At 41.1% G+C, this 13,775-nt stretch overlaps 1 long non-coding RNA gene across 2 annotated transcripts; it reads right to left on the bottom strand.

Moving 5' to 3' along the window:
* Window positions 1–8,590: 8,590 nt before the first annotated feature.
* Window positions 8,591–11,597, bottom strand: LOC148160862 (uncharacterized). Of its 2 annotated transcripts, XR_015766241.1 has the most exons (4): window positions 11,447–11,597; window positions 10,339–10,432; window positions 9,608–9,763; window positions 8,591–8,817 (listed from the first exon to the last, which is right to left on the bottom strand). It is a non-coding gene; the product is annotated as an uncharacterized LOC148160862 (long non-coding RNA). The 2 variants fall into 2 exon arrangements; XR_015766239.1 differs by lacking the exon at window positions 11,447–11,597 and having other exon boundaries at window positions 10,339–11,202.
* Between the last annotated feature and the right edge of the window lie 2,178 nt (window positions 11,598–13,775).

Here is a 13,775-nt window from a genome sequence, read left to right as displayed (position 1 = left end):
AAAGCCCCTTTTATTAATCAGTTCTGTAGCACACAGTGAGCCAGCGAACAGGAATGATTTGTTCTTGCCTGTGTGATTACGTTAGTAGAGAAGCCGCTGCATTTTGGACGAGCTGAAGGCAAGAGAGAGCTGCGTGCCTGACCCAGAAATACAGCACGTTACAGTAATCAAGCCAGGAGGTGATAAAGACATTTTTCTACCCCCAGATTGATTTTGCATTTCAAATATGGAGTCAAAGAGCCTAGCTTGCACAGTGGTGCAGTTGGTAGCGCTGTTGCCTTGCAGTAAGAAGGTGCCGGGTGGATATCTGGGGATTTTCCGCATGGAGTTTGCATGTTTCTTCTGTGCAAGCATGGGTTCTCTCCATGTACTCCAGCTTCAGCAAAAGCATCAGCACCAAGAAAATTATCAGACACCAAGCCACACACAACAGCGTCATCTTGCAGAGCTGTGGTAATGCTGCATTCATCAAAGATCTTTCGTAGTTTCTAAATATGGATAATTACCAAACTTTTTTTAAACGCACAAAAAATTGGGGATTGTTTTACCATGTGAAAACATTATTCATTTCTAATTAGCATTTGACAAAATGAAAGTATTTTGCTTTGTAACAGTTTTATTTTCTTTTTTTAGCAAAAGATGCATCCTACAACACACTATATTCTTCCTCTTTGTCACACACAGTAATTCTGTCCATTAATCCAAACAGTTTGACAGAGCCTTGTGGGTGGTCACTTCTTCATTTGGTCTTTTGCCTTTGTTGTCACGGCTCCTCTTGACTACACAACAAATCAAGATAGCAACTGAAGAAGGCAGACTAAAATGTGGGTTTGCCCAGAAAGTGTTCAAAAGGACTTAATGGATAATGGTAACTTTTAATGGAAGAGTAGATGGACGCAATGAAGCTACAATATATAATGGAGAGCAGACGGGGCTATGGGAAATCAGAGGAGCTCTTTGATGGGCCGGCTGTGCTGTTTACCACAGCAGGCGACAGAACAAACAGCAATTGAGAAAAAACGTGAAAGGAGGGAGGGTACGAGAGAAGAGGGGTGCGGAACTCAGATCTCTCCTACAAATGTGTAAAGCATGATGCCGCTCTCCCTCCCTTTGGGCCAGAAATGTCTTTGTGCGATGCCATGGTGACGCCTTGTGTGTTTGCGGAAGCTGATGTCACTGTGGGCTCGGCTCTCAAAAGAGAAACCAGCGTCTGACCGGAGAATCAGGAAATGAGACCAACTGTGTGTACACATGCTGGCACTGTATGTGTAGTTCACACGCTATACCATCATCCTTCAAGCACAAAGAACAGCTGATGCTCCAAACATCCGTGGAAAAAAAGGTCAACATTTTGAAAAATGTAGTGAAGCAACATAGTGGACACAAGCCAGCGACGCTACTGTTCCAGCAGTTTCCAACTTGTATAGGGGGAAAAAGCAGCGCAAAATTGATTCGAAGCAACTTTAATTATAAACCAACAAAACACAACGTAAACCACAGTCACACAAGTGCAGGGCACATGACAGTTGTTAGAAAATTATGAACTTTGTGAAAGCAGAAGGCGAGGCTGCACAAACAGCTTCGCGAATTACAGACACAGTGAGAATACGGAACAAGAGCGACTGCAAGGAGATAAAACAAACGAGATGAACACTGTGTAAAACCTCAGAGGGCACAAAAATAGCATAACAAGGTCGAACAAACAAACATGCACATACACAAATAATTGCATGCATACTTTTAATTTTCCCTTGTTTCCGATACTGCAGATAAAGCAAATTCAGCAGCTGTACCTTACTGCATTCTGCAGACGGTTTAAATGTAAACTAAATGTACTGCATTAAACTGATCATTGTTGAAAATAGGTTACTAAAAGAGGAATATCTGCTTCCTCATTCTTCACACATTCTTCTATTTGCTGGATCATACCACGCCTTTTCTCCATCTGTGCATTACTGCCCTCCATCCTCCCTTTCTCACAGTTTGGTAGCTTCAGGACAGGTCTGACTGATGAGGAGGGCTAAAGGTGATCCTGAATCCTGATTGTAGCATCCAGCTTGCTCTGCTCTTTGCAAGGAAGCGGCGCAGAAGTTCACATCCTGCAGCCACATCCACAGAAACTCACTCTGTACATATGTTCGCCTTCACCTTTTCCGCCCTCAACATCCAAAAATGTACTGCGCTTAGACAATCTCAGGGTGCTTTAATGTGGAGCATGGCTATTCCATGTACATACTTATATAGTATTTTGGGATTAGTTTGATCTGCTGCCATCAGCTCAGAGTTATCAGGCTGATCCACAGCCCTGCTGCTGAATTGACTGAATAGCTGCCTGGGTTTCCAGTTGAAGCGAGGATTTAGTGTATCTACAAATGAGATTTTGCGACATGTAACTGTAAAATCTAAGCTACATGCTCTGTGGTCGCTCTGTTGCAGCTTTTATACCAACTCAGTGTGACCTAACAAATCAGATTTCAATTTCAAAAACATGTCTCGAGTTTATTCCTTTTTACCATTGTTCAGCTGTATTATGTTGTTCCCTCCGAACAACATGAGATCTACTTAAATATAAGATGATCAATAATTAATGTAGCTGTGCTTCTGTGTATAACATAATCCAGTAGGGGGACAATCTGCATAAGGAAAGAATGAAAAGAACATCATCTTTGTTCATGCTCGTCTTTATCCGACAATTTTCTCAAAGACACGAGGCTTTTATGCTGCAGATCAGAGGGGGGGAAATATCAAATGGATGAGTGGATAGAGATTTCTGCCCTAACGCTCCTGGCTGCAAATCTCTACTCTTCGTTATGCCTGCTTTGGAAGTCACTCACATATGCAGTCACATTTGCCTTCACACACAAACACATTTCAATAGTATTTGACGGAGTGTCCACTTTTTTGTAAAATGCTAGGTTCAGTTTTCAACTATGTAACTGATGTAGCTCATCCTATAAAGGGCAAATAATCATTTTCTTCACATTGATGGTGGGATGGAGCAGGACATTTATTTAGGCGCTATCCCAGTTACCTTCTGCTGAAGAAAGAGCTAAACATCTATTTACATCCCCATCTATTTTCTCAACCAATGTTCAGTAGCTATGGAAAAAAAAGAACAATATCCTTGATACAGTTGGCTATAGGTTTTCTGGACTTTGTTTTGAAGGGACTCCGGTATCTGGTGGGGCCTCAGAGCCAATGATTCCCCAAATGGAGCCAGGCGAGATGGTTCAGGTATTTGATCAGAAATTCTTCTGGGGCCTCACTTTGTCTCTTTTTCAGGCACTGAGAGGAGTCACTGGGGAAAAACAAGAACCTGCTAGAGGGACTATAGGTTCTTAGAAGGCCTTGAAAGGATGATAAATGTGCCACTGGGGAGAGGGATGTCAGGGTTTCCCTCAATCTCGAGTTATCAGAAGACAATGGATGAATGGATACAAGAAAGACACTCGCATTCCACTTTATTAGATACATCTGTTCAGCTGCTTGCTAACAGAAACAACAAATCAGCCAATCACACGACAAAAACTCCGCATTTAGGTATTTATATATACGGGACTCGCTGAGTTTAAAATTGAACATCAAAATGAAGGGAAATGGATTTCGGTAACTATCCACATGTATTAGCTGTTAATGCTTAGCTAAAACTCCTCTGCTAAAAATCGGAAACTGAGGCAACAATCCATACAGAGCCACCACTATAGGACTTTTTTTTGTCACTGACATGGCACATCCTTGTAATGGCTACCTAATAGACTAAAATATTGATAAAAAGTAAAGTATAAATACAATTAATTTTAAAAAAAGCATGTTTCTCTGTTTCATCCTGTTCAGAATCATAATGTGGAGAATGAGAAGTTCAAAATGAGATACGAGAGGTGAGGTGAAATGGAGTTTGTTTTTCAGCTCGTCTCGATATCCTGCATGCTTCACTGTATTTTCTCAGTTTAGTTCTCCTCTACTATCCGACTACATCACACACAGGCACATAATACACATCATACAGTGTAAATAGTCATGTGTCACTTATTCCCACCATCTGCTTATGGGCTTTTGATAAGTACTTGTAATTAGAGATTTAAACCTCTCTCTCTTTCTATTTCTCTTTACAAACACTCAAGCACAGGCACTGACGTGTAAACTCCTAAATCTCCCTCCATCGTACTCTCACTGACTCTCTCCCTTTCAACTACTCCCCCTGTTTTTCAACGAAACTCCCCACCTCCCCCTCTTTTTCTCCTCCCTGTCTCTTAAACTCTCACTGGGTCTCTGGTGGGATGTCAGTGGAGGATTTCAAGCCTGTTGGTGTGGATGTAGGGTGAACTGGGAGTTGGTATCTCTCACGTTTGTTCCGTATCTTAGATCTCTTCAGCTGAGACCAAGCTATTTCTGGATTTTATTTCCCAGCTGGAAACAAAATAATACTTCAAACTACGGTGAAAGGCTCTGAGGTATGGTGCTCATTCTCTCTGGTTAGTGTCTGTTTTTTGTTGTTGTTGTTGTTGTTGTTGTTGTTGTTGTTGTTTTTCTGTATGTCACATGAGGCCCAGAAGCACACTGTTGATTTTTTTTTTAAATATTTAAATTTTGATAATTTATTATTTAGATGGAAGTTTTTGTTTTTTGTACAATAAGACTGAATGTCTTGTCTCTGTCTTCAAAAGTTACAATTATTTTGTCTGTTCTTGATCTGTGCATGCAAGAAAAATTTAATCCAAATTAGACTCCAATTTTTTAGCTTGATGTTTGGACATCTCTTTACCTTAGAGATGTCTGAATGTCTGCTGAAAAATGCTCTCACTTATATAAAACTTTGGCTATCTTTCATCTAAACACTGTGGAACTGTGTGGCGTTTGTAGCCTCCTATTATTTTTTGTGTGGGTGTGTGTGTGTGTGTGTGTGCGTATTATCCTAGACTTTAACCAAACAGCTTAGTGGATCTGCTTGGCTTAAAGTTTTAGATCATATTTGAACAGTAACTGTGCAAATATGATATGAAAGTGTTACATGTATTCTTTTGCATTACTGGCATTCTTGATTCAATAATAACAAGCAGCAAGTGGAAAAGGTCACAACAGTTGCTGGTAATTTCACTCCTTCGCACCTTCATTGTTTTGGTTGAATTATATCTGCCTTGTTTGGAAATGAATCACACCCATCTGCAGTGGGATGTTCTTACTTGCCATAAATCAATTCATACCTAGCAGGGTTGCACTAACGTGAGATTGCACTGCATGATAACCTTAGTGGAAAATAGCATGGTTTTACAAGTTCAAAACATTTACACAGCAAGTTTAAACAGAAATATATTTCTTAAATGTTAGGGGGAAAAAAAAGTTTAGATCTCTTCTTACAGCTTGCTGATCGTTAGCAAACATTTGGGGAACAGGGAGCACTTCACGACTCAAGTCAGGCCTGCACGTTCTCACATCTTAATAAAGGGACTTTTAACTCAAACATTCATCAGAAACGTCTTGAGATTTTGAAGGTAATAGATTTTAAAAACGTATTCATGCCTGTGGCATAGAGACGAGACACACCTCATTTGAAAACAGACGAGCCCCAATTATTTTCTTCAGATATTCTGCTTTATTGTAGGAAATAATACCAGCAGGTGGTAAGTTAGAGTTATCACAATCTAACATATCTATTAATAATTTAGTGGCCCGAACTGGTTTCCAAAATCACAATCAGTGGAAATAATAATAATTCTGTAGAAGGACACACAAAATTTGAGCATTTCTTCGACAATTTACCTTCAATTCATGAAAACAATCAGATGGTTTAAGTGTACTGGTGAAACATTAGTTTGAAGATATGAAAGAGAAGAAGGAAGGGACCAAATGGCAACATGTATATGTACAAGAAGAGAGTATAAAGGGCAGTGAAGACAGTGAGGAGAACAGGTTTAATGGTCCATAAAGCTTTAGATGCACAAAAAAAATAGCAGAGCATCAGTACAGCTGAGGTTTTGTTTTCTGCCACCTTCCAAAAACAGATAAAAGCCTCAGCTTTTGTTTCACATGAGCTCACAGATGGCCTCATTCAGACACAGCATCCCAGCCAGCATACCCATGTGGGCCCCATATGGGATAAAAGTGGGCTGCCAATATGGGCCCCAAATGGGTTTGTCCGCGGGTTCCATGGTGGCCCCACATGGGTTTGCCCAGTTAGATTTAAATGGGTGCTGACTGGGTTTTGAGTGGGTCCCAGATGGGTAACTTACATGAGGCCCATCTGGGCCCCACTTGGGAGCTTTCATTAATTTTTACCTGGGCCCCAACTGGGTCTAAACTGGGCTAGAATATGGGTACCAAGTGGGTTTGTCCACGGGTTCCATGGTGGCCCCATATGGGTTTGCCCAGGTAGATTTAAATGGGTGCTGACTGGGTTTTGAGTGGGGCCCAGATGGGTAACTTACATGAGGCCCATCTGGGCCCCACTTGGGAGCTTTCATTAATTTTTACCTGGGCCCCAACTGGGTCTAAACTGGGCTAGAATATGGGTACCAAGTGGGTTTGTCCACGGGTTCCATGGTGGCCCCACATGGGTTTGCCCAGGTAATTTAAATGGGTGCTGACTGGGTTTTGAGTGGGGCCCAGATGGGTAACTTACATGAGGCCCATCTGGGCCCCACTTGGGAGCTTTCATTAATTTTTACCTGGGCCCCAACTGGGTCTAAACTGGGCTAGAATATGGGTACCAAGTGGGTTTGTCCGCGGGTTCCATGGTGGCCCCACATGGGTTTGCCCAGGTAATTTAAATGGGTGCTGACTGGGTTTTGAGTGGGGCCCAGATGGGTAACTCACATGAGGCCCATCTGGGCCCCACTTGGGAGCTTTCATTAATTTTTACCTGGGCCCCAACTGGGTCTAAACTGGGCTAGAATATGGGTACCAAGTGGGTTTGTCCACGGGTTCCATGGTGGCCCCACATGGGTTTGCCCAGGTAATTTAAATGGGTGCTGACTGGGTTTTGAGTGGGGCCCAGATGGGTAACTTACATGAGGCCCATCTGGGCCCCACTTGGGAGCTTTCATTAATTTTTACCTGGGCCCCAACTGGGTCTAAACTGGGCTAGAATATGGGTACCAAGTGGGTTTGTCCACGGGTTCCATGGTGGCCCCATATGGGTTTGCCCAGGTAGATTTAAATGGGTGCTGACTGGGTTTTGAGTGGGGCCCAGATGGGTAACTTACATGAGGCCCATCTGGGCCCCACTTGGGAGCTTTCATTAATTTTTACCTGGGCCCCAACTGGGTCTAAACTGGGCTAGAATATGGGTACCAAGTGGGTTTGTCCACGGGTTCCATGGTGGCCCCACATGGGTTTGCCCAGGTAATTTAAATGGGTGCTGACTGGGTTTTGAGTGGGGCCCAGATGGGTAACTTACATGAGGCCCATCTGGGCCCCACTTGGGAGCTTTCATTAATTTTTACCTGGGCCCCAACTGGGTCTAAACTGGGCTAGAATATGGGTACCAAGTGGGTTTGTCCACGGGTTCCATGGTGGCCCCATATGGATTTGCCCAGGTAGATTTAAATGGGTGCTGACTGGGTTTTCAGTGGGGCCCAGATGGGTAACTTACATGAGGCCCATCTTGGCCCCACTTGGGAGCTTTCATTTTTACCTGGGCCCCAACTGGGTCTAAACTGGGCTAGAATATGGGCACCAAGTGGGTTTGTCCACGGGTTCCATGGTGGCCCCACATGGGTTTGCCCAGGTAGATTTAAATGGGTGCTGACTGGGTTTTCAGTGGGGCCCAGATGGGTAACTTACATGAGGCCCATCTTGGCCCCACTTGGGAGCTTTCATTTTTACCTGGGCCCCAACTGGGTCTAAACTGGGCTAGAATATGGGTACCAAGTGGGTTTGTCCACGGGTTCCATGGTGGCCCCACATGGGTTTGCCCAGGTAGATTTAAATGGGTGCTGACTGGGTTTTCAGTGGGGCCCAGATGCCTCATTCCAGTAGGAACAATGGGGTCTTTCTCACCTAACCTGAAAGTGAATTACATTAATAGATATACAATCTTAATCAACAAACCAAAGTATTAAAATGCTTTAGCACAAAACCTGCATTAAAGAAAAAGAGATGAAAAATGTCTTTTGGTCAAGGTTTTTATTTGGTAATTTAAAATATTCAGTTTTTTTAACTCGTCAATTATAAGAGCTTTATTGACACAGAGCAAATGATGCCACAAGAAATGCACTGGCAAAAGAAATCTACAAAATTATTCATATGGCAGATTTGAAAATAACAGAAACTAGTTTAATATAACAAATGTATAAACATAGATCTATATGTAGATATATAATTATCTATATAACTAGATTTCTAGCTATGTAAATATATATTTATCTCTATATATATAGATCTATATATCTAGTTATATTTCTAAATAACTATATCTTGTTATCTAGATAACTATGCATCTAGTTATGTAAATATGTAGATACATAAATGTATATAGATCTATATCTAGATATGCAACTATATAGATAGATCTGTACATCTATATATAAATACATATAAATATATATCAACACACACACACACACACACACCTACATAGCTCTTTCACACTACATTTTTGTCAAATATTTTTAATAACCTATATGCCACACTTGAAAGCTCTCATACATCATTGTAACTGTCCATCTTGGAACCTGCCCACCTGAGTCTGAGCTGGCTGCCTCCCTAGTCGCTCTAACTTTTCTATTTCCACCTCTGTCCGGGGCTCCAGTAACCCACTTCGAGTGCCTTTTCCGTATCTTTGTGTGATTCCGTGGATGGATCCATTTCTTTTAAGTGCCCCTAAAAAACAAGCAAAGGTAGAAATTGCATTAGTGTTTTACTTTTAGTACAATGTAACATTAATGAAATGTGCATCTCTTCCCCTTCAAGGGGCAGAAATGCTTGCAGGGATCTGCCAAAATCAAAGCACTCTGGAGTCATTATTATTATGTACATAGAGGTGTGCAGATCGATCAGCAATCATAATCGGTTAATTTCCGTGAAAATGTGTTTGATTGGTGATCGCTGATCACGGCCTCTTGTTGCAGATCACCTGTATCTCATTCGCAGCCTGCATGTGCAGCTGATCTACTCTTTCCGTCACACTGCGCAGACTTTTTAATTTTGCCAGATAACATGTTATCATTTATACCTAAAGTGAAAAAATAACAGCCAATCCAGATGATCGGCAGAGATGAGCCCCATGGGTGATCGGTATCAGAATTGGAAGCAAAAAACCTGATCGGAGCATCCCTAGTACACACACTATATTCTTATTGTAAATTTAAAATATATTAATGTATATAAATCAACTACTGACATAAAGGTTCTATCATGGTCTTGTATATTTTGTTAATACTGTTTGAAATGCAAACAATATTACCTTCAAATTTTGTCAGCAATCAAATCTTTAAGTTCTTGAGAGCACAGTGAAAGAATACTATGTGAATTAAACCAAAAATTGAAGTCTCAGTTTTTAATCTTAAGAAAAAAAAAAAAAAAAAGATTACTAAAAATGAACAAAAGGCATAAGACAACCAAAATTAACAAATGTTCAAGAAAAAACGTGAATATAAAAACTGATCTTTACCATACAAAACATCAGAGACGCAGGTCCCGGAACTTGTTTCCTATGTCGGCCAAACAGGTTGAACTGGAGGGCCAATTCAGGGGACATGAGGAATCGCACAGCTTGTTGTACTGCATCATCTAAGGACCCTCCTCCAATTTCTGCAACCATGACAACCTTAAGTATAATGACAATTACAAGACAACATTTTAAAATCAGGACACATGATACATTTAGTTTTTATTAATTGATTTGTTATAAGCTATATATTGTTTCACACATATATAGTTTATAAGCTTACTTTTTATACATGAACAAAATGCCAATTGTTAATGTCTGTATCAATTTAAGTCAATAAATTTTGAAGGATTAGAAGGAAAAAGTAAAGCAAGGAGAACCAAATGGGTAAAAGAACTGAGAGCAGCTCAAATGACAACCAGGGAGACAGAAGATCTAGAGCAGTGGTTCTTAACCTTTTTTGAGGTACCGAACCCCCCAGTTTCATATGCGCATTCACCGAACCCCCCCCCCCTCCTTGCCCCATCCCTGCGCTCCTCCGCAGCACTGATTGGCTAAGCAATGTAACGTGATCCTCCGCAGCAAATGATGGCAAAGCGGCGCATCACGACTTTACACAAGTTTTTTTTCCCTCCGCGGCAGAGGCTCCGCCGAACCCCTGGGGTTCAATCGAACCCAGGTTAAGAACCACTGATCTAGAGTTGTGTGTTACAGAAGTCCCTGTTCCACGTTACCTTCTACGTCGCTTTTCTGGAATATCATTATCTCTTTGAAGATCTGATGTCACTTCTGCCCTTGCAAGCCTTCTTCACGCTTCTCCATAGTAGTCTGTAGAAAATAATTTTTTAAAAAGTATTAAAACATTGGTAAATCTAAAGCTCCCATTTGCATTGACCAAACAAATGGCTAGTTGAGACCTAAACACCCACTTGTCATGTTTTTTGCAGTCAAACGATGACAGAATAAAACGCTTTAAAATGTCACTTACACAATAAAACAAACATGATTTTAAAATATTTACTACTATGCCTTCATTCTATTTACAAAAAAGCTTTTATGCCAAATATACTGAAACCACATGGGCCCCATTTCGTGTTGCCCATTTCTGTCCCATTCTCAGTTAGCCCACAATAATGCTGAATACAGTCTACATTTAGCCCAAATGGGCTGACAATATGGGTCCCATTTTAGGTTAAACATATGGGCCTCCTGTAGTTAGCCCAGACAAAACCCATGCCCATTCATCATTACCTATCTAGCCCATAACGACACGATTCAATGCAGTTTCATGAAGAAAAAAATATAATAATAATTAAAAATGCACAATTAATGGATCCCAGCTATGCATGCTGGCTTAATTGGCTGCGAGAAAGATTGTTAAAAACCCATGTACACAGAATGAAAGCGAAGTAGTTACTCTTTATAAATAATGTAAGTGGTTTTATCGTGTCAAGGTACTTTAAAAGCAACCTCCGCTAGCAACGTAGATTCATTAGTGAACCGATTTTATTCTGCCGCGTTGGCGCTCAAATTTACCGGTGAATGGCGCCGCAGCGTATTTGAAAATGATCTGGCCCAGAACAGTTTGAAATCGCTCTGCATCCAAATATTCTTACCTCAATAATGGCAAATGACTTATTGTGTGTGTTTTAACAATATAAAAAAAATCACCTAAAAGAAAAACAAAAAAAAAGCCAAAAAAAAGAAGAAACAACTAATTAGGTCTTTCGGGGTACTCCGGTCATCCGAACCATTACGAGCAACAAATGTTTTAACTAGCGATTTAAAATCTCTCCCTAAAATTTGATACAATACAGACAAAACAGACAGAAGTGTACTTACAGATTCTTTAGTAGAAGGCCAGCGAACCTGCAGACTCCGCGCCAACGGACTGATGGGACTACGTTTGATTTTGAAACCGCATATCCATCCGCAGTTAACAATTGTACGTTCTCCAAGAAACACGAGATTAATTTTGAGAGTAATACATCGGTTTAACAAATGTAAAACCAATGTAGCACTCACAAATTTTCTCAATAAAAATAAATAAATATAGTCGTCCTTATTCAAATGTGTTTTGGAACTACTTTCTTTAGTGGATGTGTAAAGTATCTACTTCAATTCACCAACCTTTATTGGCAACGGTGCCAGAGAAAAAATGAACAAAAAGGTTAAAAAGATTATTGAAAAAAGATTAAAAGATATAAAAAATAATCATTAATAGAAATGTTTAGTTTTTTTATTTTATTTATGCTGACAACTTGGAAAATGTTTACAGATGAAAAAACAGATGCTAAAAATTTTACTCTTGTCTTTCTCACTTGAGTTTTGTTTGAATTCATTTTCTAAACATTTTGTAATATTTTTCACGATGATCTGATCTGAACTATTTCTCCAAATAAGAATTAAGTCCTTCTGTGAAAAAGCTGCAATGAACACTTTGGATGTCTGAACATCCTATTGATAATAAAATAAAATTAAATTACATTTAAAAAAAGAAGCAAGGACAAAAGTCCACTCTGAACCATTACCTATTTTGAGTGAGCAGCAGAAGATTATGCATATTTAACAGATAATGTCACAAAAATGTTAGGACATCTGGACTGTTCTAGTGTAAAATAATAAAAAGTAAAATGCTAGGACTTCAAAGTGTAGCTTGAACAATACTGAACTGGTTTAAAAAATAAAGCATTGAAGCATATTTTGGTCTTCTGGAACCCTAGTGTAATGTCGGTGTTAGTAAATGAGCCAGACACAGAAATCATGTAGTGAGCATGGTTCAAATACAATACCTCTTTATGACCTCCAAGACGAGGTAACCATCCAAGGAGAGCTTTTCATTTTGTAGAAAGCTTATACAATTGCTTCAACAATTTACCTTTTATCAGCTCCAATACAGGCCAACTGAGTAACAATTTCCTTAGCTAAAGGCCATCAATCTGACATCTCATAATTTTTTTCAAAGTTTTTATAATCTTGCTCTTGCAGCTTTTGCTTTTGACATATAGTAAAAAGTTTAAAAGTGACAGGGTAACCACATTGTCTAATCAGATTTAAAAAAAATTTTCCCATTACCCCACATGAAAAAGGATTTAGGTCTACATTTTCCTGCCCAGGTCTAACCCATGTATGGTCAGCCCATGCTTATGTCATGTGGGTTCAGTGTGGTCAGCCCACATGGGCTTCCCATGTTGGGCCCATGATACTGAAACTACATGGGCCCCACATAGTGTTGCCCATTTTTGCCCCATCCCCAGTTAGCCCACATAAAAAAGGAATGGGGCCTACATACGCATGCCCAGGTCCAACCCATGTACGGTCAGCCCATACTTATCTCATGTGGGTTCAGTGTGGTCAGCCCACATGGGCTTCCCATGTTGGGCCCATGATACTGAAACTACATGGGCCCCACATAGTGTTGCCCATTTTTGCCCCATCCCCAGTTAGCCCACATAAAAATGGAATGGGGCCTACATATGTATGCCCAGGCCCAACCCATGTACAGTCAGCCCGTGCTTATGTCATGTGGGTTCAATGCAGTCAGCCCATATGGGTCCCACATAGTGTTGCCCATTTCTGCCCAATCCCCAGTTAGCCCACATAAAATAGGATTAGGGTCTACATTTTCCTGCCCAGGTCCAACCCATGTACGGTCAGCCCATACTTATCTGGTTTCTATGCAGTCAACCAACATGGGCTTCCCATGTTGGGCCCATGATACTGAAACTACATGGGCCCCACATAGTGTTGCCCACTTCTGCCCCATCCCCAGTTAGCCCACATAAAAATGGAATGGGGCCTACATACGCATGCCCAGGTCCAACCCATGTACGGTCAGCCCATACTTATCTCATGTGGGTTCAGTGTGGTCAGCCCACATGGGCTTCCCATGTTGGGCCCGTGATACCGAAACTACATGGGCCCCACATAGTGTTGCCCACTTCTGCCCCATCCCCAGTTAGCCCACGTAAAAATGGAATGGGGCCTACATAGGCATGCCCAGGTCCAACCCATGTACGGTCAGCCCATACTTATCTCATGTGGGTTCAGTGTGGTCAGCCCACATGGGCTTCCCATGTTGGGCCCGTGATACCGAAACTACATGGGCCCCACATAGTGTTGCCCACTTCTGCCCCATCCCCAGTTACCCCACATAAAAAAGGAATGGGGC

This window comes from Poecilia mexicana, unplaced genomic scaffold (genome assembly GCF_051168715.1).
Source record: "Poecilia mexicana isolate PSO_F unplaced genomic scaffold, ASM5116871v1 scaffold_2, whole genome shotgun sequence".
Taxonomy (NCBI): domain Eukaryota; kingdom Metazoa; phylum Chordata; class Actinopteri; order Cyprinodontiformes; family Poeciliidae; genus Poecilia; species Poecilia mexicana.
Note: the sequence above shows the minus strand (reverse complement) of the source record. Positions and strands in the feature narration are given on the sequence as shown.